The sequence below is a fragment of the Mus caroli genome, unplaced genomic scaffold (genome assembly GCF_978045245.1).
Source record: "Mus caroli unplaced genomic scaffold, Mus_caroli_1 scaffold_17, whole genome shotgun sequence".
Taxonomy (NCBI): domain Eukaryota; kingdom Metazoa; phylum Chordata; class Mammalia; order Rodentia; family Muridae; genus Mus; species Mus caroli.
In genome coordinates, this window is record NW_028227272.1 from 74,526,862 (window position 1) to 74,553,626 (window position 26,765).

Consider the following 26,765-nt stretch of genomic DNA (forward strand, 5'->3'; position numbering starts at 1 on the left):
ATCCACACTTGGGTCTTCCCTCTTCTTGAGTTTCATGTTTTTGCGAATTGTATCTTCGGTATTCTGAGCTTCTGGGCTAATATCCACTTATCAGCGAGTGCATACCATATGTGTTCTTTTGTTATTGGATTATCTCACTCAGGATGATATCCTCCAGATTAACCATTTGCTCCTATAAGCACAGAGACTAGGCTGTAATAATTGTTTACCTTATACAGCGTAAGGGATTGTGTATGTCTTCTATCTTCACAGTCATGTTTTCTGTTGATTTCCAAGGTAACTTCACTTATCCAGTTGCTGACAGAGGATGACTCTGGAGAGCATGTTCTATGATTTACCAGAAACTATTAGTAAAATCTCTCTTTAGTAACAACAACAATGAACATGAAGGCTTCCACTGGGAGACCTTTTGCTGAGTTAGAAGCTCTGGTGGGTATGTGGGCCACTTGTTTTCTCTGTGTTTTCTGCACAAACAGTGACAAAATCATTGAAATAAGAACATTGTGCAAAGATTAGGAAAGACCGTGGTGAAAACCACCCATGAAGGATTAAGTGTTTTATCCTTTCCAATTGTTAATTTAAGCATACACACAATTTTAAATTAATTATACTTCAAGCTGCATAAGCCCCACACAATCCTATCTGCTTTCAGTTCCTCTCCATGGCCCATTGATGAAACAAGAACTGGGATCTAGTAAGAAATAAAGCAAAGCAAGCATCATGCCAAAGCTGCTCCATGTGTCCTCGTCTCATTGACTTACTTCTGAGTCCATGCTAGCCTCTTGCCATTCACTCTGTCAGGTCCTCATCCATCCTTATCTCCACAGAACTGATTGCTTGTCTACAAAGAACTTGAGGTATTCCAGGGTAGTACTGCAGAAATGCTTGGTTGATTGCAGTGGCTGAAGACCTATCAATTTTGTTCTTGTTTATTTGGTTTGTGTAATCCCTATGAACTAAAGGCATATTGTTTACTTGGAATTTAAACAACACTGCCTCTCTTGCAGTGATTTCTAACTCTTTATTGGAGCTGTTAGAGTCAGAGTGCAGAACTCACAATGGAAAGGGGAAGACATAAGCCTTGAAAATTGGCTTGGAAGTCTATCAGATTATAAACTGACTGTTTCACATTATATCTTTCTACGTTTCTAAGAAAATAACCAAGTTCAGTAACTTCTACCTGGATCATTAGTTTTCTATAGGCCACTTTGAAGCTCTCTCAATTCATGAAAAAAAAATATTGCCATTACAGATTTTATCTCTCTAATTTTATTAGAACATAGTATTCTGTTATGATCTGCCATAAGTGACATAAATGGGACCCAGTCCCTGGTGATTTGACTTCCTGATTGTTCTACTTTAGGTCGTGCACAGCTAATGTACATGTAGCAGAAACTATACTTGGGATTTTGACATTTTTTGTCAGGTTAGCTTTCCCAACCCCTGATGCTGAGCTATTATAGCTAGCTACACCCCATTCCCATTCAGCTGCCTGATTATACTAAAAATAATCAACACAGTATACCACACTGTTGCTAAGCTATGATGTACAACAGAATGGGGGTCTTTAAATTTGTTTTCAGTAAATTATTCTTTTAACTTACAATGTTTTTTATTGCTCTATATCCCACTTGTATTTGAGAAGCATTTGTAACAATAAGAATATTAGTTTTCTCAAGCACTGTTGTAATTTTTCTACATGTAGAAATATGGTCCCCAGTTAATATCTCGTGATTCATATTAGGCGTATCATACTAAGTCACAAAAAAAGACTTTACATTAAAATATTATGGAAACAAGGTTTTTTTTTTTAACAAAAGATAGATGCTTTTGTATTATTACTAAAACCTCCAGGTTTGAGGAGATAGTTATAGATGATCAAGGAGCACTTCAGTGGGCTTCTAGCTTTTAAGCTGAAATTCTTGTCAGTTTGGAGGAAATAGCTGCACTTTGAGGTTGCTATTTCCACTTCACAATAGTGTTATGTCCTAAGCACCATTCTCTTTACAAAGAACCATTCATACACAATGCGGCAATTAGTGAGCAGAGCACATTATGATCCTTACTGCTTCATAAATTCCATGTGTAAAATAAGAGATACTGAAGGAAACAAAAGGCTGGTAGCTTCCTGAGATATTTTGCCTTATGCCTTTGAACCTCAGACACACAAAGAGACGGAAATAGTAGTTATTTTTATTTTATTTCAATATGAGATAAGCTATACGTAGATGATGACTTTTAAATGCTCATCCCCCCAATTATATTTGATTTTACATTGAAACAACCATATTTGCAGAACATACTTCAGGTTACAGTTTGGTGTATTGTGGAGATACTGAACAGTATTGCAGTGGTGAACATTTGAACAATTCTTTTTATTTCTTTCCCAGAATTCAAGCTGCTAACCACATAGAGCTTAAAAGAGTTGCTGAAGAAAAGTCATTAATTCTAATATGAGCTCTCATTTTGCTGAAAAAGTCCCAAGAAGATTTCATCATTTATCTTTATTAAATGTATATAAATTTAAAATGATATTTAACCATTAATATTTTAATTCTACCTGTTGGAAATATATTTCTGCATGATAGATATGATGCCTTTATTGATCTATATTATAATAGGCTTTACATTCAATTGGTCATTGAGTGACTCAAAGAATAAGCTTGTAATATTAGCCTCTGTTGAGAGTGTGAACTGAAAGCAAATTTAAAATTATTTTCAAAGGCTCACCTATATGAATAGGCACATAGCTGATAGAAATCTAAATGATGACATACCAACACAAGTCTTCATGTAAAATTCTACTTCCATGTCCAAGGCTGGGTGGTGGAACACTGCTCTCTTCCCTCCTCCACAGTATGCGTCAAAACATCCCCCCCAGAGACTTGCTAAGAGATACTCACTGAATTTGAGAGTATGAAGTACAAGGGCTGCCTTTTGCAGTTGAAGGAGTGCAGAGGAGCTGTCACATGTTTCTCAAAATTACTTTCCTTATAACAGATTTATTGTTGATTAGGAATAGAAGATGCGTGGATAAACCAACAACTTAGCTTCATACATTTCAACTTCCATATCCTTCCCCAGAAGATGCTTCTACTCATGACAGGACTGGTTTATAAATAATTATCTATATAGAAATATTTCTTCAAAAAATTTCAGGAGTTTTGCTTCATTTCCTAACTCTCTCAAAATGCCTTTTTGACTCACTAACACTTTGCATCACTTATTTATATCATTTTTATTCTTTGAACATTTCATGCATATATACAATAAAATATGATAATACCCATATCCCATGTGCCCCATAGCTTCCAGTACATCCCAATTTCATGGCTTCCTTTTTAAATGTTGAAAGGAGAAAGAAAATATGAAACTAATAAAAGACCTATCATGTTGCTGGCCTAGATCATGCATCAGTTTGTTATCCAAATGCATCACTAAGAATCTTTTGGCTTTCGCTAATTATAGTACCAAATAGCTGATATAATTACTTGTGGAGAGAAAGGGTATACCTTTTTTGTTTTAGAGATTTTTTGACCAATGAGAAAGCAGAATCATTGCTTATAGATCTTAGAAGGAATTGGAGGAACACACACAGTAGAAAGACATTCTTCACTTCATTAGCTTTGAAACAGGATGCCTGGACTGCTCTACTGACTGCCCAGGCAATTCTGTCTCCCAAAGTTTCTACCTTCTTCCAGTAACAATCTGTTCAAGAAATAGAGTTTAGCCCATGAGTATTTTGGGGACACTTATATAAACCATAGCGATTTTTTTTCAAAAAAAAAAAAAAAACAGAAACAAAGGATTTCTCTATATACCCCTGACTGCCCTGCAACTTGCTCTGGAGACCAGGCTGGCCTCAGACTTATAGAGGTCCACCCACCACTTCTTACCAAGTGCTGGGATTAAAGGTATATGCTACCACCAACTGAATCAAAGTGATCTTTTATTGACATTAGATAATGGATTTTAAATCACAAAATCCAAGAGTATACTTAAATTTGTATTAAATTAAACTAAACCAATGGATTCCATCCTTTTAAAAATAGATGCTCTCCTAGAGCCCCCTTCATCTACAATTAGCCTATTAAATTGCACTGCTTTATTTTAAAAAACGAAAAGGAAAGCATTTCAAATGCCTCTATAAAAATGCCACACATGCTGGAATGTCTAAATTCTTGGCATTCAATTGATTCCTTGATTAGGTAATCTTCGAGAGGTTTCACGTTTCAGATAATCACAATTCTTGTCAAGTGAGTAACAGCTTCACTGTAGCCTTTATCCTGGTTCTCCTTCCCATGACGGTGTGGGACTTTCCCCATGAATAATTCTTCTCTCCATTGTGCCTTGCCTGTCCAGCTTGCTTGTCAGAAATCTGTAGCCCTGAGTGATATCCAGAAGATCCCCCTCAAAGTGTCTTTAAGATAATTTTTAACTACGTTTATTCCCTTTGAGTTTGAATTTGCCAAAACCTTGGTTTTTCAAATAAAGAAGAAGAGACAACATCTGGGGTGGTTCCATATCAAATACACTTAGAATGGTTACCATTTTCACACAAAGTTTGTGTTTTAGATATTTTAATATCTTCCTTCACCGTTTCTTACAAGAAAAAAAAAGTTTGCCTCTGGTAAAGGTTTGTTTTCCTCCTGAGATATATGCGTGATATGACATGTACTCGGAGCAAAAAAGAAAAAAAAATAACCAGAATAGCTTTCTAATTCTAATATAATAATCACTTTTAACCTGTGACATAGATGTCCTAAGTTCATCATCTTTCTGAAAGTCTCAGCCTAGGAGTGAAAAGCATTCAGTTAACAATAAAAAAAATGCGTGATTAATATTTCCATGAAAATCTTTTGGATTTAGATTTTTACCAACTCCAAGTGTGAGTCTTTGTCCAAGAATAACACTGATTTCCTTTTGACAATAGTTCCCATAAATAAACTTGTCCAAAGTCTCCCAGTTTGTCATCCTACAGAAATTTAGCTTAATGTATGTTATAGTCTCATAGTAAACTTAAAGCAACTGAATTAAGGTTCTACAGTAATAAATTATGCAACTATTAACAAAACTGGCTATAATAAAATTCTGTTATTTAGTATTAGTAAGAACAAAGAAGGCATACTATATTTGAAACTTGAGGTCTAAGATAGTGCAGCCGTTTTTCTATTTGTCCATTGTTTGTGAAAAATGATTGTTTCTTCACATTTTGAAATAGAATTGTTCATTATACCTCTAATAATATGTTTTTATCCTAATTATGTAACTAAGTGCGTATGTCTTGCCGTGATGTTATCACAGAGCTCTGGTTGACTTTGAAGTGGCAGTGGCCCATTTTCAAGTCTCTAGAAGCTGTCTACAGAGTCAGAATATTTCCTTATGTATATAATAGCAACAGGAACCTGCAGTCCCAGTGCCTTGTGTTCTTAGAGACTACAGCCAAATGCTGAAGGAAGGGCCATGAAATAATGTCAAACTAATATAAACCCAAGTAAACAACGAAAAAACAAGACCTGAGCTATTTGAATATCATCATATTGGAAATGTAATAAAAAGTACTGAATAAGCAAAAAAATAAATCTGCAGCATAAATTTTAGCATGTTAGGCTGGTTATATGTCTATCATCTATTCTCTCCATTTCTCAATATTTTCTTTGAAGGCTGCTTTGACATAGTGGGTGAATGTTTACTCCAAACATACATTTCGTATCATTTTATTGGTTGTCCAGTTCTCTGTCATCTGATCGTGTCACTCTAATGGGACATGTACATATGTGTGTGTGTGTGTGCGTGCGCACGCGTGTGTGTGAATGCTCATACACAGGTATGCCTGTGTAGCCCAGAGTTTGACATTAGTTATCCTCTCATTCACCTTCCATTTTTTTTTTTTGACATAAGTGGTTCTCACTGGACTTGAATCTCCCTTGTTAAGCTAAATTAGATGGTTAGTGAGCTGAGATGTTCCTGCTTGTCTCTGCCCTCCATCACTCCTGGCTTGTGTTTACATCGGTGCGTGGAATTCAAACAGAGAACTTCCCACTGCATAGCCAACATTATACCTGCTGAACCACATCAGCACCAGTAAAGCACTTCGAGTAGGTAATTATTTAACAGAGCTATATATCCATAGAAGATGTTGCTTTATAATGGTTTTCTCCCATTCTGTCAACAGTATTTATTAAGCGCTTTTTTATGCCACCAGGACAAAGCATTTTTGCTTTCATGGATTCCACATTTTAATTGAAAGTACATTCAAAAACCTATATAGGTAAATGTGAATGTGTTAATAATAAAAAAAAACAAATATAATCAAAGAATAAATGAAGGAAAGATAGATAAGTAGAAATAATACAAACATAGGCAGAATAGCCAGAGACCATCGCTGAGGGGGTAAATCAGGGGAATAACTTGGAGGGCCTGTGGGCCAATTCAAGTCTGTAACTGGAAGCCGAACATTCTACACCTGTAAATACAAGTCTATTTCCTTCATGAGAGGTGGGTGCCCATGAGAGGCTTGCAGCGAAAGAGTGCTGGGTAAGCTAAGACTCAATACTGAAAGGAGGCTTAATTTATTTCAGTAAACTTGTCATTGCAGAACTCAAAGTATCTATGTATTAATATGTGTGTGTGTGTGTGTGTGTGTGTGTGTATATATATATGGGTATATATGTGTGAATTCTAATATTTTGAAATCAAATATTCTATTTACATTATCAAACCTTATTGGAAAAATTCTAGATAACCGTGACAAATAGTTCTTACCATGAGTTTTCTTGGGATAGTGGAGAATGAGGTTTTTTTTTTTTTTAATTTTTTAATGATGAAAGAAAACTAATGTGCTAACATGCAAAGGGTGGCATAGATGAGCTCCTATCAGGAGTGAGAAGACTTAGAGAGGCACTGACCTATGACTTGTGCTCCTAAAACATGAAATAAATTTCTAAATACATTGAGAAATCTCAAAACATAGGGTTTGTGGAAGGACCTGACTCTATTTTTTTTAAAGTTTATTTGAAGAGACAGTAACTCTTAAATTGTATTAATACATAAATCACACTTGGTTTTGAAGAATACAGGGTGTCAGCCACGTGTCTGGAAATTATGTTCATCCACTTAAAAATGTACACTCTCACTGCTTGTTAATTGAGATGGCTGAAAACCAAAATAAGTTTGCTTATGTAAATAGCCTAATGAGAGTGCCAAAAAGACCTTCACTAACATATGTTTAATTAAGAAATATAGCAACAGCTATGATAGAAAGCCTTGATTTCTTATTACGACCATACAATGTACATTTCTCAGCAAAACAATTCAGTGAGCCAGGTATTCATTCAGTGAGCTCATTTCTGAATTCTTAGCATTTAAAAGTTAAGGCTGAAGGATTGCTACAAGCTGGAGTCCAGCCTGGGATACAGAGAGATACCCTGTTTCCAAAGTACAAACAAACAAGCAAACAAAAACTATTTGGTGAATGTGAACTTACTTAAGCATTAGATGTATCAATGCTTTTGGCCTGTTGGTGTATTTTTCTACTGACCTTACCCCTGGAAATATACACAACTTTTACTTCTCTTACTACAGAATTGTGTGTGTGTGTATCATAATATATTAATTTAGATACTAATAACTGAAATTATGACCAAATCCAATGTGTTTATATGACATGCAGTTACATTTTGTAAAGGAACACCCTACTTCTGCCTTGTAGTAGGACCTAGAGACTTGTGAGTGTGTAAATATTCTAACTCTGCTTCTCAATTCTTATTTTTTTTAGATTTATCTCTTTTGCTTGACTTATTGTTTATGTGCTTATGTTTTTTTTATTTTAGTCTCAGTATTATTTCAAATGATTTCCTCTTGTGATTAGATCAATACTACTCAGATCTCCAGTTGGGAAGAGTCTCTCTCTCTCTCTCTCTCTCTCTCTCTCTCTCTCTCTCTCTCCCTTACTCCCTCTCTGACAATAGATTAAAGGATTTATATAGTCAAGCATTGTTCCTTCTGAGTCCCCAACCTAAAATAATGGATATTTTCATGAAGTAGTGAAAATGACAATAAGAGATATGAAGAAATGTAATTGTGTTAGAGGAATTTTCTCTCTGTGGAAGGACATTTGGCTTAGCGATTCCATTGACTGTTTTATGCATTTGAAATGAAGCCAAGCATAAATGCATTTCCTTCCAAGGTATGTCATCCACAACATTACTATTACCATGTCTAATTTGTATGACAATTAATCTCATTCCCTTCTCACATCAACTATCACAGTTTTCGTAAATACGCTGAAAAGTCACTGTCTCTTGATTCATCCTCTTGCACACTGTTTACCAAACTCATTTATTGGAGCAATCCTTTCTTTACATCAGATCGAAGAACACATTATGGGGCTAGCGCTTCATGCACAGTTACTGGTCATTTACCTTAGCAACTGCTGGTGGAATAAAATTCATATTTAACTGACAAAACTAATCTCAGCTTTGTGCAACCTCAATGAATAGCTTGCTACTGTTTTAGCTTCCTGGGTATTTGACTGGTAGGCAGTGGGCAGGCCAATGTCAACTGACTCCCTGCACCCCTGCACAGCCATACACTCAGAAAATTCTAAGTACAACTTTTCAAGAATTTGCCAGTGCCATTTTGTAATGACTAAAGTATGTACCATGCTTTGGATACTATGGAAATTCACTTATTTTATGACAGTCATTGACTATCAGCATTAGAGCTAACTATCATTGAGTACTTGTTATTGCCCAGAAAGTAAGTGACTGAGATCATCTGAACTAACTTGCCACATCCTTACTTCCTCAGTTAGTGATGTTCAACATTTGAGGTTCTAGAGTTGGATGATAAGAACACATTTACCATGGTTCAGTCCTTAAGCCTCTGATTCCATGTCCTCTCCCTAGAGCTCTTTATCCATATTTTTGCAAAGTAGTCTCAATGCTTTAATCTTTGTCTTTATTGGGCTTCACTTATTATGTTCCTTGGCACTATACATTCCGTGAAATATGCTTGCGAGGAAATCATATTCTCCTGTTTCCTGTTCAGAGACCAATTGTGTTGCTAATGGTATAGCAACTTAAAAACTGCTCCTGATTATCCTTCTATAATAGGAAATAACATTAAAATTCAGATGGCGAAGCACATACTGGGTTTTCAACTAATTTACACCAGGATACTTTATAAGAAAACGAGAAAACTCTGAAATTTAAAACTCAAGCATAATTGGTGCGTTTTCTTATTGTTGCTTGGTTCTGGCTTTTCTTTTAGCCAAACAAACACCTTTATAAACATATGGTTTTTTTTAAATTAACATTGTCCCTATAATTTCATTTCCATTTTTTCTATTTTCTTATTTTTCATTTCTATAATTCTCCTTTTATACTTATAAAACTTTTCTAAGCCTTAATATTGTTTTAAATTTTGTATTAAATATAATTATAACATTTTCCCTTTCTCTTTCTTCCCTCAAGCCCTCCCCAGTACTCCTTGCTTACTCTCAAATTCATGACCACTGTTTCTTTAGCTGTTGTTACACACAAATATACTATTAAAAATACAAATGTATACAAATATATATGCTTAAATATATAATCTGCTCACTTCATTGCAATACATAAGGAGCAACCTTTATTGTTTGATTTATCATGGGACTATTGCCTCACTATCTACTGCATCACTGACTTCTCACATGGTCAGCGTAAACTTATAGAAATCAGCAGATTAATTTAACATTTTTATTAATGAACCTATAAGATACTCACGTTTTATTCAATGATTCAGTAAAACTTCCCTCATTTTGCTTAGAATGCAGTCCAGAATCTAACAATCCAGTCGAATCTGAATGAGTCTGTCATTGCTTCAGTCTTACATTCTCTGTATTATTTTGAGATGTTTAAAAATATTCTTCTCTAATGTGTTACCCTCCTTCTATCCTCCCTACTACCTTCAGTCTCCCTCTATCCACTTTCCCTTCCCCCTTCAGAAAGAGTAGCCATGTCAGGAACATCAGCCTAACATGGTATAACAAGATACAATAAGACCAGGCACATATCATCACCTCAAGCCTCAACAAGGTGACCCAGTGGGAGAAGAGGATACCTGCAAGTATGCAAAAGAGTGAAGGACAGCATCCACTCCCACTGTTAGGAGTCCCAGAAGAACACCAAGCTACACAACCATAACTACACACAGAGGACCTACATCAGACACCTACAGACCCCCTCATCTCTGTGAGTGCTGGTCAGTTGATTATGTGGGCTGTGTTCTCTGGTGTCCATGACTCCTGTGGTTCCTCCAGTCCTTTCTCCACCTCCTCTATAGGACTCCAGGAGATCCCCCTTAATGTTTGGATGTGGGACTCTACATCTGCTCCCATTGCTGATCTCTGTGGCCTCCTTTCATTATGATTCTGCTAGACTCTGGCCACAGCACACTGCAGGCAGGGCACACAGTAGATCAAAGATTTTGTGGCTGGGTTGGTTGTTGTCCAATTCCCTCCATTTGAGGCTGTGCCTGGTTACAGAAAATGGCCAGTTCAGTATTTGTGTCCTCCATTTATAAATCGTGCTGGATAATGCTTTTCAGAATATCAATCTCAGGTTGTCTCATATGCAAATAGTCATTATGCTACTGATACATACATACACAGTCTGAAGAATCTATGTAAAGGCTAAGTAGATTTTTTTTTTAAATTTATTTTTATTTTCTTATTTTCTTTTTCTTTTTTTTAGATATTTTCTTTATTTACATTTCAAATGTTATCCCCTTTCCTAGTTTCCTCCCCGAAAATCCCATATCCCCTCCCCATGCTCCCCAAACCACCCATTCCTTATAATGTTTAGTTTGGTCTGCTTTACATCTGGTATGTGTGGTTTTTAATTTCTTTCAAAAGCAAGTGTTTTGACCTGAAATGCTCTTTTGAGAGATTTATGTAAGTGCATTTTAAAGATGGATAACCACTCTTGATATATAGATACATATTTTATTAAAAATATGGTTATAGTTCACAAACATTAAGTATGTTCTTCCTTGTTGACTATTAGGCCAGTACCATGAGAAATTTGAAGTAGTGACGTTTAGTTGATTGAAGGTGTCTCTCATTCTGACTGGCCAACCTCTGGTTTGCTTAGATGGCCTCTTCAATGGCTATCATAGGTACCACACTTAAATGCTGCATTTAAATTGATATCAGTATCGTTTGACGTACTTCACTTCCTTACCCTCAGTTTGTAGCATGGCTTTTTAATTTTGTTTTGTTTCTGTTTATTTCTCGTATTTGATTGGTGATGGGATCTAACCCATGACCACCCACCCATATGTGTGGCAAGTGCTCACCCCTTCAACAGTCACTATCCTCCGAATTTGTTTGTAGAATGATTTTTTTCCCAATCATTTGAACTATTTCAGAAAAACCCACATACTCATATACCCTAGACAATCTGTAGTCTGGTTTATTTATAATGTCACTGAAATTTCTCCCTCAGAGCACCTGTGGCCTGCTACTAGCCAAATGTCTTGACTATGTCCACCACTTAAAAATGTCGATCACACTCTATGAAGAACTTACAATCACAATAATTGGGAAACAGTCTCTCTTGGTAATGTTGTTTCATTCCTGAATGTGTCTTTTTATCCTCAGTATCGCTATCATCCTCTATATATGCTTTAAAGCACTGTAAAGGCTCCAAAGCTAAACTCACCAGCTTTATGCAGGTAGATCAGCCTTTATCTCCAATTTAGGTAATTCCCATGAACTTTAGTGCTAAATTCTCAATGAATATACAACTCAATTAATCACCAAACCCAAATAATTAACTTTCTTTTAATCATGTACTTGATATTACTGTTCCTCCACTCACTTGCTTGGCCTGAAACTAAATCCACTGATTATATCTCTCTTAACTCTATCTTTTTCAAGCTACCCTGAAGTAGTGGTAGTGGTGGTGGTAATACTGCTACTACTACTACAACGACGACAATGACGTCTACTACTACTACTATGACTACTACGACTATTAGTAGCAGTCGTGGTAGTAGTTGTCATAGTAGTAGTAGCAGTAAAATTAGTTCTTTAAACTAAACTGTTCTCCCTGACTTGCTCCATGTTTGAACATGTCCAGTTTTCATTTAAGAATGGCATAATCCTACAACAGGGATGTGTCACAGATCCTCCAAAGAAAGGCGTGCTCCATTAATGGGTTTATTCAACAAAAATAGAGTTGAAAATATTTGAGGGACTGGGAGGTGGGAACATCTATCCACTTGGAGGCAGAGGAAGAACGGGATGAGGAATTGTTGGAGGGCAGAACGGGAGAATAACAACTGGACTATAAAAAAATATTAAAGATAATTTTAAAAACCAAAAAGAAGAAAAGTGTGCTTATATTCTCAATGATGTCATTATGATATGTGCTATCATTAATTGTAAACATTCATGTACTGCTTTCCTTGAGGATTGCAAATCCCTCACATGGTCTTTGTGGGTCTCCTAAACTAGCTCAGTGCCTTATTTCTAAACTGATTTGTGAATTGAGCAGGAATAAATCTTCTGCGGTTTGGTTTCTGATGTTTTGCACTGCTTAATCATCCATCAAGCACCAGGCTCTTACAGAGATGATGTAATCCTAGACTGGAGAGCCCACTGGCGTTCCTTGTATCTGTCTATTAATCTATTCAGTTATAAGTTCCTATTAGGAAACCCTCCATAATACCATGCATGCCCTGTCAAACCCTAGAATCGATATGTTCAGTAGGTAATTAAGTAAAATTATTTTATTACACCAGGTGTGCTAAGGCAAGAAGTAAAATTCTGTATGTTTTTAAATTGTGTGTTTCTCCCATTAGTGATCAGTAAATGGAACAGGTACTTGTTCAGATACTTCAGTTCTGGAACTAAACGCTGTGCTTTTCATTTATCCAATTAGAGCCTCTCAGCACCTCAAGTACATGCTTACAAAACATCCTCATTTATAGAAATAACAATACCCAGATATTAGCCAAGGGACAAAGGAATAAATGCAAATTAAACAGCTTTCCAAGGAGGACATGTACATATTTTGAACCCTTGACAGCATTCAATAGATATTAAGTGTACTAAAATTAATCTGCAGGTTTTTTGGAAAGTTTGAGTTTGGCTTAAAGCGTTGGTTTGCATTTGAGACAAGTATTCGCCTGTAAAGGTGTAAAAGCAGTCCTTCATAATCTCACAGCTCTTTCTAGGAGCTACTGAGATGAGTTAGATACACAGTTTAAAGTTTCTAGCAAAGAAAAAAAAAGAACAGTAGATAGCAAAGTGTTAACACATCTCGAGTGTCCCTCTAAGTAGGGATATTCTGTAAAATAGATTGATGCAAATGTTACATACTAGCCGTAGTCGCTGACACTAGTCACTGCTTGCTATACACAGTTATGAACACCGTGGAATAGATCTTTCCAATTCCATCAGATTGCCATGACACTAGACTATCAACCATGGCCATTGGATTCTTATTTTGAGTTTTACATGGGATAATCTTCAAATTGTATGATTATAATAAATATATTTGTGCTCGTGTAAGCACGAGGTGTTTTATGATGAAATTATGAATGTAGTACTGACTTTCAGAGTAGACCTTAGAGTTTTGTTTCTTTTAACAACTAATGTGTAAGGATGCTCTGCTGGCAGTTTGCCTGTGCAGCATATATGTACAGTGCGCATACAGACCAGAAGGTCACCTGGGAGTAGAATTAGCTGCACAGGGTTATTAGCTACTAGGTGGCTGCTGGCGAGTAAATCCTCTCTACAAAGAGTAACAAGCACTCTTTTCTCTACTGATCCATCTTCAGACTTCAGAGTAAGCAATAATTTCTAATCTCAAATGTGGTTATTAGTTTAGATTATTGAATTCTTCAGCGTGTATGTGAAGCAGCTGATTAAAAGATCTTCATACTTAAAAAGACTTTTAAATGATTTTAAAAATCAAGTTTATGAAATTCATGTGTCTCTAGTGGTGAGTGGTGTGGGTGTTCCTCTGTTTGTTGATGTATTTATAACAATTAGTGCCATTTCTATATATTTAGAATCTCTTCTTTTGATTCTCTGATCCTGCAGTTTCTCTGCAGGACCTGTCAAGACTGTAGTGGACAGGGCTAACAAAGGAAAAATAAAGGAAGAGAGTTAATGAGTCTTCCTTGTATGTTTCTTGGACAATTCCTGCTACCATCTCACCTCAACAAGTGCCCAAGAAAATGTTTTCGTTACAGTGTCCTGGTGGCACAAAGTTCATTTTTTATCGACTGGTTAAATTTCAGAAACCGTTGCTTGGTCTGGTTCATACAGAGCATTTATTTTGGACTTAATGTTCTTAAATTTGAATCAAAGAGAAAGCTTTATTTAAGCTTTATTTAAGATAAACAAAATATGTGTGGGATATGGCTTTTATTATTATTATTATTTCTCTTCCTGATGCTGTGATACATTTCCCTGACAAGAAAAACTTCAGTGAGGAAGGGTTTATGTTGGGTTAAATTCCAAGGTCCATTAAGGTGTGTGTGTTATGGGGGTAGCAGAGATGGGGGTAGGGGTGCTGAGGGAGGTAAACGTGGCAGGAACTTGTGCAGCTGGCCACATTATATCCACAACCAGGAACGGAGATCAGTGTATGCTACTGAGCATCTGACTCTCTTCATTTCATGCAGTCCTGGATACCCAACTAAGGGAATAATCCCACCACAGATGACATGGCTTTTCTCACATCAGTTATGCTCATCAAGACAATCCCAGACAAGCATGCCCAAAAAGGTCTTCTGCCCATGAAGCTAACACAGATCATTAACCAGGATTGTGACATATATGCCCTATATGGATTATTTGTATTCCAAAACACTGGAGATGGCAAGTGAGTTTGTCAAGGATAATGATCACACAAAAAATGTTATTTATCTAGCAGGCCTTTTCAGATTTAGGGTGAATGTGATGGGAGCAAAAATTCAGAAAGAATTACCCAGTTTTAGTGGATTTTTAAATTAATATTCCAAATGGTATTAGTTACAAAATTTCTACCTTGTGACTCCTTTAAGACTAGACACATTACTTGGAAGAATAACTATTCAAGATTGTTTGATTTCCTCTCTAAAATGTGAACTAGATTACTCATTTTTTACAAAAAAAATATTAAAATGCCATTAAAATACAGGCTACTAGCTTATTACAAAGTGTATATTTCATAGAACACCTGCTAGTTTAAATTGTTCTGCTCGTAGTCATCCTTGTTGTATGAATGCTAATTTCTGATGTTTCTAGTGTTTTTTTAAAAGATTTGTGTTTTTATAAAGAGTTTATTTATTTATTTTTATGTGTGTGCTTACCTGCAAGGATCTGACTCTATTCATTATTTCTACAGCCAGTGAGGAATATACTTAGTGCTTTTCTACTTCAGCATTCTATTTTATTTTCACCAAAATGTGTTAAAACAGACTTGGGTGGTGTCTACAGCAACTAATGTCTAATTTGTCTTTTTCACTGAATTCAGTATGTCAGTCTTAAATAAATAGTTCAGGCGTTTTGCTACCAGTCTTAAATAAATAGTTCAGGCGTTTTGCTACGCTCCTTTGTGGAAGCTATGACACTTGTCTGATAAACATAACGGATTGTCATAGTGACCTGTGAACGCTGCCCATAATAATACTGAAAGTGTACTCCTCATAAAAGGCAAGCGAGACTATGAGATAGTTCGGTAATGAGTTTTTCTCCAGTGAATCACTTTTCCAGTCTCAACAGTCTAAATAAAATACGATCAGTGCAGAAGCTGTGGCGTTATTTCTTAGTCAAACGCTCATCATGTCTTCCCGAATGGTACTTGTTCTCTTGATGTGGGAGGACTGTCTTTGGCTGGAGGGAAAGCAAGGAGGATGGATATAGAGCTGCCCTGTGTAGAAGACCCCAATCTCTCTCCCAACAACTTTTATTTTCCCTTAGAACCCTCAAAGTTATGCTTTGCTTAACCATCTACCCTAATGCTGAGAATTTACTTATAAGACTGCCAGCTAATATTTCTCAAACATAAACTTTTGGCTTAAGTAGCTGGAAACTTAAGTTTATTAAACTCCTTAGCTATAGCCCATGGGGTACTTTAAATTCAACCATTTGGGCTTCGGGCCTACTTTCATATACCCCAAAGTATACAATACGAACTAGATGAGAAGTAATTACCCTTTTGAAGTCCTGAGTATCACATCTCTGCTGAGTAATAGAGAATGAATTCACAGTATCCATATGATGAACCACTCTAGACCTAGATTGAATTTATATTTAAAAAGTAGTGCTAAGGAATAAGAACATAGCCCTCTGAGGTTTTAGACCTTTGTACTCTATTGTAACAGTTATATATGATAATAGATACAAATGTGTGGAAATTGAACTAGGGAAGAAGGTAAGCCATCAACGAAGAGTTAAATGAGTCAAGGGACAGAATAATGTAGAATATTAGGTAATTATTGCAAGAACTTGATTATGTGCCGAGTAGAACATTTCCTATAGTATATATTTGAGGAAAAATATACCAATTGCAGTAGACTTTGAAAACCTTTTTCTTATAAGAAACCCTATGTCGAATTAAGTCTTATGGATACAGTTTCAGTGTATTTGCTTTGTTGGGTTCCAAGACTGCCTGTTTTTATAGCCATTGAACTAATGTTCAAATGCTTTCCTACAACATATGTATTAGTTGTCATCCTGTTCAGCAATATTTATTGGAGAGTTGTAAATAATCTATCCAATAACAACATAGGAAACTCTATTGGTTTAGGACTCTATTCTTAAAATGCATGAATCTTTATTTGGATAAGAAACTAAGCTGCATTTTTATCTTCTTCTTTTGCAGAGTAGAGTGCCTGCCATTCTATTTTCCTTGCTAGGCTGGTTAGGACTCCACACGTCCTAGTCTCCATGATTCACATTTGTGCCACTAGGAACTCTGTCCTCAAGCTTGGCAGAGCTTGGCAGTAGTAGACTACTGCTTAGAGGGTATCATTTGGAAGTAGCTCTGTTTTTGTGTCTCCTCCTGGGGATTTATGCTAGCTCATTCATCAGCGACCTCCTGTCTTAATCAAAGTCCCCTCAGATTATCTCCCACAAATGACCATCTTTCAGCATTGGTGAAACTCTCATGAGGGAAGGTCACTCCTTCCACTGAGCATCAAGCTTTCAGTCCATAATTGTTTGGATCTATGAGTGTGAAACTTAGAGATAAAGAGAGCCAAATTTATCAAATCAAGTTGAAGCAGATACACAACTCATAATTCTCTTTTGAAGATGAAATGAATAATTATAATATAACATACTTTGAACCAAACATGGCATACAGAAACATAAGATTAACATAAACTAACTTGATTTTATATAAAGCCTGAGTTGTATCATTCTTAATTATTAATGAAATCTAAATATATATGATTTGTCATAAAAATTTTATATCTATTGATTCATTGCATTGAATACCAATGCATAGCATCAGGAGATACTTAATGGAAGATGACTGTGTCTGAGAAGGTATTTTATTCAATAATCACTGTTCTGTGGTGAGTTAAGTGTTTAAATAGAGCAGCTGGCAACTTTGATAAATTCATATACATTGTTCACATTTTAAATCATAATAGATTATTAACATATGCAAATTTTTATGAAATATTTTTAAAAGAAGTTTGATTTATCAGGCAAAAGCAAGCACCCTAAAGTGTGACACTGAATTCCTCTTGGACCTCTGGTTCTTATTATAGATTTTAAAAAATCATCATAAAGGAAAATATTCAGTACTAATACTTTAAGCATTACTGAGTGTGGAAGTTGTATTTCATTTGAGAAATGATGACGTCATATAAATTCCTGCCCGGCAATGAATTTAAAGATAAAACGTCTGTACCCATGAAAATATGGAGTATGGGAACATTACTTACCAAGTAATAATGAATATATTTTAAAAGAGAGGAGAAGAAAAAGAAGAGAGATGCAGATTTAAACAAGAGGGGGAGTGAAGGAGAAATATAAGAAGAAAAGAGGGAAAGGGACTTTGAGGAGAAGGGGGGAGAAATTTGAGAATAAATAAAGGACATTCTGTTTTCCATTTTAGTACCTGTCCTCTTTATCCTCTAGAAATCAGATTAGCACATGCTCAAGCACTCTTGAAAATTTAGGTCAGGCACCTTTAACAATTTACTTTGAATTAATTTAATCAGATTATCAGACTAAACATCTGCTTAGCACTTGCTACAATCAGCTTCCCTAAAGATAATATGATTTTGACTGAAACTCCCAACCCCCTAGAAGTCTAATGTAGAAACTTAGAGATCTTTCTAGAGTAGCCAAAGAATTGGTGTTTAATGAGTTAGAAGTCAGTGGAAAGACCAGGAGGGTACAGGAGTCCCTGGGCAGATTGGGAGAATGCCTCTGAGAGATTATTTTGCAATACACAAATACTTTGAACCTTCTCTACGGCCCCAGATAAAAGTGCATACTTCTGCTATTGAATCACAGTGATGTTTGTGAGTCTGGAGATGCCACACATTCTCCAGTGAGACGACTGAAGGTTACGTATTACTTCTCATGTTCGGCTTTGTATTATCATTCTCGTTACCTTGTAAGAGAAATTTCAGTGTACTTTAGACAATTGCTCCAATCTTAATGTAACCAAAATTTTAAGCAAATTTAAGATTCTTAAGGTTAAAATCCTGTCAGCATATCAAGTATTATACTTAGCACAGGGCTTGTAAATTAGAGAGTAGACCCATCAGTACTGGACTTGGACCTTTTGTTCCACTGGTTGTAAATGTGAAATCTAATAGGATTGTTTTGGAAGATGAAAAATGCTATGAGGAGAGGTCTGACCACATGAAAATGGCTAAGTGTTTCCATCAGTACATCCTTTCCCAGAGACAACTACTCTTTGTTTGCTTATTTTTAGTTGAGAACTTTTCTTTTCCAGTATACATTTGTATCCCATGTTTGCTTGCTTGTCCCAGGATTTTCCTTGGAAAGAACTGTGGTATCTTGATGTCTCCCATGATTTCAGTTAGTAGGAAGAATGGCTAGCTCACAACAGGACAGATTATGGGGAAGATAAGGTTTTGTTTTCCTTAATAAAGTTAAGCCTGTGCGCGTTCAGAAAAGGGGTCTGGAGTATTGTACAGAAAGGGCCTGCATTGAGAATGGAGAGGCTATCAATCTATGCACGAGACTAAAGACTAATTCGACTATTAAAGACTAATTTATGCATTAGTTTTAAAGGCATACTGTCAAAACAAATGATGCAAACAACAAATCTGAACCAACACATATTTAAAACAATTCAAAAACTAACATATTTAAGATGAAAAACTGACAGATGGCATGGAAGCCAAGGAAACAGTTGAATTATTTGGTTCACTTTTCTCAGAAATTACTTTTACTGAGTAATTTCTTACTTCATACCTAAGAAAATATTTTTAAATACACAGAAGTCACTGAGGTTATCACTATTTGTGTGAACATTTGTGCAGTAGATATTTTAACAAGCTTTTAATTTTAGTGCTTTTAGAATTATTTCAGTATCTGTTGAAGATGGAGCTCTTATAGTGTTACTTGTACATATATTTTCAGGGCTGGCCACTTGGCACTGGACAACCAATAGCTGATCCCTTCTCTCGGGAGGACCACTTCTCCCGCTCCCACCTTTCTGCTAGTTCTCTGTGTCGGGTTGAGGTATCATGGGCTCTTCCCCATCCAGTTTGCCATATTTGGTGGCATCTTCATTGTTCAACTCATGTCTGGGTGGTCATGTTGGTGAGACTTTACAGGGATCACTTCCGTTATTACTGGAAGACACAATTTCACATAGAACTTGCTTGATTCTCTGGCTTTTTCAGTGTTTCTGTCCATTCTCCCAACGTGTTCCCTGAGCTTCAGGTTTGGTTGTGTTTTGTAGTTGTATTTACTAGGACACGGTCCGTCTCTTGTATTTTCAGTGGTTATGATTTCAAGCTGGAATTCTTACATAGCCCACATCTAGTTCTTATATAGCCCTATGAAAATACTAGATTGATTAGAATTAATGGAACTTTGCTAATAATACACTATTGTAGTCCACAGTTTGAAGATACTTCATCTTTTTATCAATGCTCTTCTTCCAAGATCTCATTTAAAATGTCATCTTTCAATTAGTAGCTGTATCTCTAAACTATACTTGTTTTGAATAGTTTCTCGGATTTGGTTATGTCATGTACCCTTGATCCGTCAGAGGTTTACTGATAACTAGCTTGGTAAAATTATCCTTTGGTTAGAAGTTTCCTGATACTTTTTGCGTGTCTTAGACTGGAGTTTTGCACTTGGGAAAGGAACACCTTTATAAAAGTGCTCGGTTCTTTCTTCTACTTCCATTATTTAGTCTTTGGAAAGAAACCAGCTGTGAAAGAGTGGGAAGCTGTGCTGTATTCCCCAGAATGGAAGGTATACATATGGAATGTTGAATTATTTGTGAAAGACATTTACTTACTCTCTAAGTATGTGCATAATCATTTCCTGACATAAAAATAGGTGGCAGGTGAAAATTTTTGTGTTTGTGTGTGTGTGTTTGTGTGTGTGTAGATATATGTGGATCTTTATATCATATATATATGATATAGATAAATTAATATATCAGTAGTATTTTACCTGTGTTTAATTTCTTCCAGCTTTCATGTCTGAACTACCTTAAGTGCCATCTATATCCTTTGAAATTGACTGGCAACACATTGTTCTGTTCTATTTCTAGTGCTTTTTATATATTTTTTTATATTTTTTGTTGCAATTAAATGTTTGAGTCCCATCCTGTAGATGCCTGACAAGTCCTTCAACTAACCTCCATTTCCCTAAGATTCCTTTAACTCGAGAGATGTGTTAGAAACAAAGATCTGCGTCCAGCGATGCTCATTATGACCAAGATAGGTTTGTCTCAAGACCTGCTAAACAAAAGCACAAAACCATGTATTCAGCTGGCCCTTAAAACACATATCAGTGTTTCACAGTTCTCTATGTTCCTTTTAAATTGAAACATTTCACTTTTAAAATAGAAAATTACTTTTTTGGAATTTGAAATTTCTAGAGTTCATGGCTGATAAACTGAAAGGCTTTTGTGTGTTAACCATGTATTCAGAAAGGATACTTTCACCTTGGTATCTCATACAAAAACAATCAATTTATGAATAAATATGATTTTATATCCCTTTGAAATATTTATGTGTTAGCTGCTTTTCTTGTCTTATTGCACTAGCTATATTTACATGGGATAAGAGCTATGTCTCCGCCCTTGATGTGACCTTAGCTATAGATTTTTACAGATATTCATTATCAGTTAGACAGAACATTCTTCTGTTCCTTGTTTCTTCAAGTTTAATCATGAGTGAAAATTGAGTTTGTCAATTGCTTTGTCTTTATAAATATTCCATATGATTTTTCTTCTTTAGTGTGTTGATGGGGTGGTTTGTAACAACTGATGTCCAAAGGCTGACTGACTTTTTAAACACTGAAATTAGTGTTTGTTACTCTGTATACACAGGTTATCAATTGGTCAGTTTGACTTGCAAAGGTTCATTGAGGACTTTTGTCCTATCTTCTTAACATATACTGGTCTTCCTATTTATGTCATCCTATGAGTTTGCTCAGTTTTTGCACTAAGGTACTTCTTGCTGCATCCAGTGAGTTATCACAGGCCTTCTGCTTTTATTTTTTCTTGTGTAAAAAGCTTATGATGATGTCTTTCTGTCTGTGAAACCTTTAATTAGGGCTGATAATTTTATTGAAGAATATAAATAATTACACTTAATCCTGCATACTTTCTTGCAGGCATTATCTATCATTCCTGTGATCTATTAGAAAGTTTAAAATATTTTTGAAAGTATAAAATATACGACAGGATATATTGCTTTCAAGAATTTTTCATTTTTATTTTATTTATTTATTTATTATTTATTTAATTAGGTCTTTTCTTCATTTACATTTTAAATGCTATCCTGAAAGTCCCCCAGACCCTCCCCCCAACTCCGGTACCCACCCACTCCCACTTCTTGGCCCTGGCTTTCCCTGTACTGACACATATAAAGTTTGTAAGACCCAGGGGTCTCTCTTCCCAATGATGACCGACTAGGCCATCTTCTGCTACGTATGCAGCTAGAGACACGAGCTCCAGGGGGGTACTGGTTAGTTCATATGGTTGTTTTATTTTTTTAGATCTAGAAAATAAAATGTTCTTGCTGAAAGTATGTAGCTTTTACAAAGTCATCCAGATTATTAAGCATAAGTATTTCCTGATCAATATTCTCTGTGTTTATAAATATGTCTGCATCTGTATGCATTTCCATCTACCACCTTAGGCAAAAAGAATAAAATCTACTTGAGAACTGTATATTATTACTTAGCCAGTAAATAATTTTCTGGAAAACAATTAATAAAATTCATGTAATACTATCTTTAAAATTATCAAACATATTTTAAACTTTATTGCAATAATCATTGTAAATTTAAATCCATCAAATTATTCACCATACACCAAGATTATATAACTCAAAGAAATTTTGGGAATAGTAAAGCACATATGAACAAAGAAATAATGAGGAAGATATCAATTATAGTTTTTCATAAACAGCGATGGATTTGGACATTAGGGACTCAGTTGGGATGCATGGCCACCATGGCGTATATTCCTAGTAACTGGCTCTTTCACTGTGAGTGTCCTCCAAAGATCTGGTAGTTCATTGACACGCAGGATCTTTTCCACATCTTATATGAAGAAATAACATTGCTTGCTAAGTAAAATTTACATAATTTTGTGCTGAGATCACTCAGTCAATAGAGTGTTTGCCACATATAATCATAAAGGCTGAAGCTCATATGCCAACACCCACATGTAAAGCTAGGCATGGTTTAAACCTAGCTCTGGGAAGGCAAAGACAAGATGATCCCCGAGATTTGCTAGCTACCTCATAGACTAGAATCCATGACCTTCGTAAATCAGTGAGACCTTGTTGTAAAAATAGGGTGGAACATGACTTAGGAAACACTCAATGTCCACTATTAATCTCCAAATACATAAACACACAGGTGCACATACAAATGAACACGAACATGTGTGTACATAGCACCCATGTAACAAATAAAAGGAATGTCTGGCTAGATCCAGCTAGTAGAACAAGCACTCAGAACTGCAAAGAGGAAACAACTCACAGAAAAGCAATCCCAGGCACACTTAGAGTGCGTTTCAGAACTATGTCATTGGTGCTCACCACAGTCAGATTAAAATTCGTTCCCTTAAATATTAGTTATTTCTTCCTGATTTAACAATGAAAGCTAAAGTCAACACAAAGGATGCTGGCTTTCTTCCTCAGGGTTTCACAGTCTACCAGGAGTAAAAATACTTAGTTGTAGTATATAATGTAGCTCATCTCATAGCTTCTCCCTCTCAACACAGAAGGATTTACTGACTAATGTTCCCACATGTCCAGAGTTCCCCATCTATTTTTTGTGCAGTTAATCTTAATTATCAAATCCAGTCTTCCTAATTTTGATAATTGTAATATTGGCCTTCCTCTGGCTTTCTTCTCATTGAAGTTTTGCTCTATGCTACCAATGGACACGTTTTAGTCTTCGACGGTCATTGATGAGATTTCAAGCCTTGAAGTAGTTAAGTAATTAGAAATTTAAGGAAAATGAATTGGGTTGCTTTGTGCTTTGGGTTGCATGTGCCTTTGCATGGAAAGAGGCAACCTCGTGTGCTTTACGTCATGGTTGCTTCTGAAGGAACTTTCTAAAAGTGGAGGAGACGACTGAGGAGACATTATTAAGTCTTGGTATAACCCCAGTTCTCCATCTTGGATGGTGGAAGGTGTTGAACAGGAACAGGCAGAAACCAAGCCTTGCTCCTAAGGTTTCAGTAAAGCACACTGCTATTGCTACACTTCACTGCTAATTTCAACATGTTAGGAAACTTTCAAAGCAAAACAGTTCGGAATCCTCGCTTTCAAATCCCAACTCTCTCCCTGGGTGTAAAATTAACACTCTTATTTTTCAAAGATTATAAAAAGAAAAACCACTTTCTGGTGACCGGATCAAAAGCCGAGAAGCAAACAATCTCTGTTAACCATGAGGTGCAGGGTTAAATTTTTCTTTCCACTGATAAATCCCACCCCGGAACAGATTTCAGCAAGACAGCTCGCAAAGCTCGCGGGTGAACCACACAGGCCATGTGGGTGCCGAACTCAGAGCCGGAAAGCAAACAGCTGCTGTAGCCTGATTTGAGTTAAAATAGTGTGAGTGTTTAGTCTGGCGCACGGCTTCGGGGGAGATTGGCAGCTGGGTCAAACAAAGTCCTTCCGTTGGCTCCCTTCCCGGGCTGCTCTGCTAGTATTTAGTGGGTCCTAGTGCTGTGTAGGGCCCTTTTCTCAGGCAAAATCCTAACATCTGACCGCACCCTCCTCTCTTTGCTATAGAAAGAAAGAAAGAAAGAAAGAAAGAAAGAAAGAAAGAAAGAAAGAAAGAAAGAAAGAAAGAAAGAAAGAAAGAAAAAGAAAAAGGGAAAAAAAGGGAGGGAGAAGGGGGAAAAATAGTTGTGCTTCTGCTTCTTTCGTTCTAAGATAAATTCTCCCGGAGACAACCTCTCCCACTAATTGTGTGTTAGCCATGAATTTTATCTCAAGAGCTGACGCACTGGGCTCTCAACTAGTGTGGAAAAGCAGCCAGTTACAGTGTAGGATTCATAAAAGGGCCTCTATGGTGTGTGAGAAAGAATATCTGTGTGCCTAGGCAGGAAACTTTTTGATCTACAGAAAAGCCAGAAGACATCTAGGTAAGACTCCGGGATCAGATCTGCTTTGGTGGGTGGGGGGTGGGGGTGTCCCAAGTTTGAAATTGGCCCATACAAGAGATGCAAGTTTACAGGATGTGTGTGTGCTTCCTTCTGTGGAAGTTGAAATGTACCGAAGATTGCTTACTTATTTTTGTTTGCTTATTGAAAACTTGAATCAGGAGTCTGTAGTCGGTCTTTCGACGTTTTCGTTTTCTGTGATTGAACTGATCACAATAGATATTGTTTGATCCCCAGAGAAATCTTTGCAAAGTTACTCAGAAAGAAAAACATTCCAGGCGAAGAAAATAGACAAGTTTTAAAGAGAAATTGTTTGAACCTTAGAGGGCAGGAGATGGTGCATTCGGCAAACCTGGGTCTGAGTACTGAAAAAAAGAAAAGAAAAAGTTTAATGTTGTTTTGGAAGGAATATTAAGTAAGTTGTCTTTGTCTCTTACTTTTTAATTTTAGTGGCTCATTTAGCCTGTTGGGTCACATTTTTTGAGAGTGCTGAAGGCTGCCATGAATCCCTAATGAGGCCCCTTTGCACATGATTTTGGCCAATTGCCAAAATCAACTTCCCAGCGGCGAGCTTTCTCTCAAAGAACCTGGAGCAATTTTATATATATATATATATATATTAGAAATCATGTTTGAAAGCCTCCACAACCAGTTGTATAGGCATGTCAAAAGTGACTTTATACAGTAAATATGAAATAAACCTTCAGGTTTTTTTTTTCTTGCTTTCTCATATTGTCATTGTGGAATCTTTGCCTGTTGCTGTCTAAATCGTGATAGAATAAGAATAATCTGAAATAAGAAGATTTAAGGACATTTTTTTTTCCTCTTCAGCACACCAGAATAGAGGTCCTGTCTTACTAAGCACTATACAGTATGGAGAGATCCTGCCAAACCCGTCGGGACGAATAACAGATGAATTCGTAAAACTGTTCATCTCTGTAAGTAACATCCTGTTAACAGTACCTAATAGTTTTCTAGAAGTTTTGTATATAGATTTAAGTTTAATATTGACTTAAGTGAGGTCTTTGTGTATATTAGAATACCTTGGTGTTTGGGGATTTTTGTTTGTTTTGTTGTTATTGTTAATATTTATTACATAATTTTAAAAGATTATGTGGTACCTTGATGCCTTTAACAAATCTTTTCATAGAAATGTTTGGTTTGTAAACATGTCTGAATGGTGAAATAACTGTATTTAACTGCTTTCCCGTAAGATAAAGGGTGAGTTTTCATGAAAGAAGGCAAGAAGGTCAAGGACTCACTTTTCGGAGCAGATTTTAACTCTGACGTTCCCACACCTGAATTCTGTCATGGGAGCCATTATATAATTTTATATGATAAGGTATTTTTTTTTTTGAGCTACATTTACAAGTTGCAATGAGATAGCCTAGTTATTAGATGGTAACAGTTTTAGATTTTATGAGCGATTTTAACCAATAACTTAAGACATTAAAAGCCTTTAGTCTGCAAAGCAGTTCTGAAGTTAAGGCAGTGGATGAAAGTGTCTCTGCTGTTTTAAAGCAATCTTTGTATCACCACCACCACCACACATGATTTTTGCCCCCTGTGATACAGTAATCAACGTAATGCACGAGTTTAATCTTAGTTACATTTGTATTTTCCGTTTGCCTTGTCAATGAGAATCAGATGAATTACCAGCTAGTAGAAATGAGAATTAGAGCTATCTTAATTGGTATGCTTATCACATACTTACAACTCTGCCAGCTTCCTCTTGATACGCTGTAGCACATTGTTCACTTGGGTGTAGAACAAACTCAAATTAGAATTTTTAAAAATATATTATGATTACCTTTGGGTTAATTTATACGTGTGTCCATATACGGAGTCTATTTTGTTTGTAATTTTAGATCGTGATTAATGGCATTGTTTACATATTGCTGCTGGTCGAAATAAGGA

At 36.1% G+C, this 26,765-nt stretch overlaps 1 long non-coding RNA gene across 14 annotated transcripts in view; it reads left to right on the top strand.

Moving 5' to 3' along the window:
* Window positions 1–26,765, top strand: part of LOC110311497 (uncharacterized) — a 463,301-nt gene that overhangs the window by 246,002 nt on the left and 190,534 nt on the right. For 13 of the 14 annotated variants that reach the window (XR_015045734.1, XR_015045735.1, XR_015045732.1 and 10 more), the window contains one exon: window positions 25,680–25,786. This is a non-coding gene — a long non-coding RNA (uncharacterized LOC110311497). Of the gene's footprint in view, window positions 1–24,332; window positions 24,831–25,679; window positions 25,787–26,765 lie in introns of those variants that run through there. The other variant, XR_015045742.1, reaches the window with a different exon arrangement.